The following is a 4794-nucleotide window of genomic DNA, read 5'->3' as shown; positions in this document are numbered from 1 at the left end:
ATTTCACTTTCAATTCTAAGCAATACAGGATATTCTGTATTGCTTAGAATTTTCTGAATAATTTCCTACATTTTAATAAATATGTCAGTTACTTTAAGAAAAACGCCAATAGGAAAGGATTCTGTTCAAGGTAAATCTCTGTTCTCCAAGTGCAATAAATATGTTGTTTCTACAAAGTCAGTAAAAAAAAAAGAAAAAGGTTTATATAATCACGGTTCAACATTGACCAAAATAACAGCGATTACACTTTTTTTTTCCCATAATCAAGCAGCTCTTTTACAAAGATTACCATATTTACCTCCTGTCAGTTTCAAAATTAGCAGCTAAAATTTTTAAAACCTGCTACAAAGCAACATTTTCCTGCTCTGAGAGGAAAAGGACCAATTAATCATCTTAAAAGTTACATTTTCTGGTAAAATAAAACAAGAACAAATATACCGGATTATTCTCAATGCTTCAGTGATTTTAGTCTTCAGTTGTTTGTGTGTTGTGCTTGTTGCTACCTCACTTTTGTGAGTTTCTCAAAAATATAAAGGTAAACACTTTCCTCAAATAAACACACACACAAAAAAATCACCTAATGTGACGTGATTGGAGGAAAGTTATGATCCACTACACTTTATAACTCCCTTTTGAGCTGCATATGAAAGAAAGCGGTGTATTTTTACATGTTTTATAACCTACCTGGAGGGGCATCTTCTGTGTGCTGCTACATCAGTCTAATTGGAGACATCCTATTTAAAAGAAAAGTGTCAAAGTGTTGAAAAGGAATCCGGAACGTTTCCAGGATCGGAACCGTCCAATCCGGATCACCTCCTCCTCCGTTCTTTGCCTCTCTGACATGATTCTCCCTCAGAGTTGTCCATCAGGGTCTCATTAGATGTTTGTTCAGACGTATCAGATGATACGTCAGACACGGTGAAACGCCGTGGCGTCACGTAATGAAGGAATCAAGTCACAAGGAAACGTTTGTACAAAAACATGTCAGCGTGGAAAGGAACGGGGAAAAAATCAACAAAAAACGAAGTGTTTAATGCAACATGACAGAGAACTCCTCAGGCGTCAGAGGCCCAAATTAACACGAGCGTCACTCCGCTTGTCAAGCCTCCTCCCCGACTCGTCGGTATTTTTAAGTCGGGATAAAAAACCTGAGGAATGGAACAAGCATTAAAAACAAACAATGACTGTGTTTTCTCTGGCACTGCGCTGCGTTTCGCAGGGAAAGAGAAGAAACGGAAAGAGAGAGAGAAAAAAGAGGGGGAATAAAACAAGCGCAGCTGCTTTTCTGGCGCGGTGGCAGCGCGGCTCATGGCAGCACATCCAACATGTCATCTCTGTTTAGACACACCTTGGAGAACGAGACCTCTTTCCAAAAACAGGGAGGAAAAAGTGGCGAAACCTGCGCCAGCGGGGCTGCCTCCCGCTGCGTGGCTGCGTTGATGCCCGCGCGCGTGACTCACTGCATGAGCATGCGTGGTCTGCGCGCGTGATCGCAGTTCAGAGTCAGACACCAAGCGGTCCTGGTAAGGCAGCGGCTCACCGGCCAGGCTGATGATTCCTGATTTGTTGATGGATGATGATATTATCTGCTCAACTTTTCCTTCTACCAATGAAAACTGATAATTATTTAAACTGCTGGCAGTTAGGTGAAACAAATAAATAAAAAACTTAATCAAGATGTTTCATTCTGACAGTATTATTGAGAGTTTGAAGGACCATTTTTTGATATGAAATACTTTGATAACATGTTAATAAATACAGATTTCTGTGTACTTGATTTATGTCCATTTGTGCTTTTTTTCTCATTTGCCATCAGAAATTGTTCAACTATCTAAATAAGAGTAGAAACAATAAATATCTTTGTTGTTGTGTTCATATATCTATTTATGAAATAACTTAGCAAAAAAACGTTTTTTTAATTTGAAAATGTTATTGCCTTTGAAACACGACTGATCAATTATAGACCCATAAGTTAACTCAATATTGTAACTGAGTCTCACTGTTAAATTAAATATTACACCAGTGATCTTCTGCTTGAACTTTTGTAAATGTTTGTATTTACTGTAGGTGCCAGTGCAATCCCAGACCCTTATGCCACGGTGAAATTCCTGAGTCAAGAGTCATGTCATAAAGCAAGCTGTCACGGCAGCCATATTTAAGATGGCAGATTAGCAGCAAGAGACAAGCCTTGGTGTCGGGAGGTTGTGTGAAAACCGAAGGGGGTCGCAGAACGTGGAGAGGAGTCAGACTCTGGGAAGAAGACGGTCACCTGTGTGCAGGAGGGATGAGCAAAGCTGCCAATCAGACAAAAGTCTGGACGCAGCACAATCCCGCTCCCCGGCCGGCTGCCCGCCGCCTGGCCTCGGGCTGAGAGGGATAACTGAATTACAGCAGCAGCAAAAAGCTAATCTCACTTCCTCTGCGGGGGTCACATGTGCGTACACTTGTCGTCCTTTCTGTGGGTTGCTGCGAGCGCTCGTCTGTCGGTCTGAGCGCATTTGCTCAGGCTCAGCACGGCTTTTTGGAGAGCGTGTCGCCCCGGCGGTGAGAGAGCATGTTTACTAGATGGAGATGGAGGCTCACGTCCAGCAGTCCTGCCGGGAACAGAAGGTGAGCAGTAATGGAGGTGAGAATCATCAAGGTGTCAGTGTGGGAAAGAAAACGGTGTGTGAGCGCAGCTTGTTTTTATTCCCCACATGCATTCACGTGTTTCAGCCTCCCTGAACGCGTCACTCAACCTGACGAGCTCCCGTCTGACGAGACGCGGCTCCGGAATTAGCAAAAGACTTTGGAAATTGTCAGTTGAGAAACAGATGGAGTATTTTTCTTGGAGAAATGCTTTTGGGTTTTATTGTTTTGTAGTTTTTCTTAGTGCACTTGACAAAAACTGGTTGACAGAGCCAGTAGGGATCACATCAGCCAGGTGTATTCATACACAATGATTAGCCAGAAAGACATTGCCTTGGGGAAGCAATTGTTGCCGTCCAATAATCCCAGAGGAGTTATATTGGCATTTCCAAACATTTTCTATTCCGTTAATGCGAAGAGATGCAGGTTTACTCGAACATTTATGAGAATTTTCCTCCCAGAAGTGGAAGTTTCAGCAAATTTACCTCAAAACTAGACCAAACAACACTCAGAGAAATTGCAAAGAATCTAAGAAATAAATATTCTAGTATCTGGTATGTGCTAAAATATGAAATAGGAATAAGTGAACATCCATCCATCCATTTTCTTACGCCCTTGTCCCTAGTGGGGTCGGGAGGATAAGTGAACATGTCTGGTTTATTTAAAAGATTAACTAAAAGAAAGCATAGAAAAAAAGAATATACAGCTCTGGAAAAAATTAAGAGAGCACTTAGAATTATGAGCTTCTCTGATTTTTCTCTTTATAGGTTTATATTTGAGTAAAATGAACATTGTTTTTTATTCTATGAACTACTGACATCATGTCTGTGAAATTCCAAGCAAAAATTGTGTACTTATTTGCAGAAAATGGGAAATGGTCAAAAATAATAACGAAAAAAGATGCAGGGCTTTCAGACCTCAAATAATGCAAAGAAAATAATTTAGAAACCACAATATTAATGTTTGAACTCAGAGTTCAGGAGTCAAAAAACCTGGTGGAAAAACCAGGAAGTTTTCAATGGGGTTCAGTGCAGTGGCTGTAGCAGCATGACTTTGGTTTTCTGTGTCACATTTAGACAAGAGTTAAACGATTAACCACAGACAGATGAAAACACAGCAGAGAAGATTGACAAGAAAGAGCAGGAGTTTCTTAAAGAGGCAGAGGCCCAATTTCAAGGCGTTAAATTGCAAAGTCAAATTTGTTTTAAGCCATACTTGATTTATGTAACTTTTTTTTTTTCCAACAACTGAAGGTGACATAGTTAACTTGATAATGCTATAAAATGACACCATGTCCCTGGAAAACACATAATTCTGCCCCTTTAATTTGCATTACTTACAAATTAATGTACAAATTGATGCTTTAAAGTAAAAAACATGGTTTTTTACTTTAAAGCATCAATTTAGCTTAAACTTAAACTTTCCATAAAACAAAATTTTGACATGATCGCAAACCAAGCAAATAGACCAAAATGATTAACTTAGACCTAAATATCATCCAGCTTTTTGTTAGCATACAGGCTAAAACATGGCTAAAACAGTTTGCTAAACATAAAACAAAATCATCCCACATACCCAGTACAAGGAAAAATATTACAAATATATATTTTTCTTCACAGGAAACCATAGTGATGAAATCGGGCACGCAGCATTCAGCTGCTGGTGGAGCTCAGGAAAGCAAAGTGGTTCTCCAGGTGTGTGTCAGACCGCGGTCAAACACTGGCAGGTCATGGTGTATCTGAAGGGACGTTTCCATGAGCAGCCGGTCGGATCAAAGAGACGCTAACACTGACTCATTAAACATAAACGGAGTTTCAGCATCAAACAATAGTTTTTTCCTGTTTGTTATAATCTGGTGCATAACATGCAGCTGCAGTCTCAACTAATCACACACACAATCAGTTTTTCCTTTAATCACTTCTTGTAACCAAGAGAGCACATGTAAACATGTGAGGTTTGGAGAGCTGGAGCTTGTTTCTCTGTCAGCAGAATTTCCCTTTTGAACTCACAGCTTCTGCTTTTTCACAAGCCAGAGCTAAAAAGCACATCTGATGACACTGGTTATATACTTTGGCTGAGCAGAGAGTCCTACAGAGAAAAGACCTGAAAACAGAAAACTGGAGTCCTAACAAAAGGGCATACCTTTCATCACCATACCTTTGGCTT

The 4794-nt window shown here is 40.2% G+C and overlaps 1 long non-coding RNA gene across 1 annotated transcript; it reads left to right on the top strand.

The window, feature by feature from the left end:
• The first annotated feature begins 1899 nt into the window (after nt 1-1899).
• LOC103143952 (uncharacterized) lies at nt 1900-4453 on the top strand. The gene is made up of 2 exons (XR_476862.2): nt 1900-2610; nt 4248-4453. It is a non-coding gene; the product is annotated as an uncharacterized LOC103143952 (long non-coding RNA).
• The last annotated feature ends 341 nt before the right edge of the window (nt 4454-4794 follow it).

This window comes from Poecilia formosa, unplaced genomic scaffold, assembly GCF_000485575.1.
Source record: "Poecilia formosa unplaced genomic scaffold, Poecilia_formosa-5.1.2 Scaffold118, whole genome shotgun sequence".
NCBI classification, from domain to species: Eukaryota; Metazoa; Chordata; class Actinopteri; order Cyprinodontiformes; family Poeciliidae; genus Poecilia; species Poecilia formosa.
This window is presented reverse-complemented; position numbering and strand designations above follow the sequence as displayed.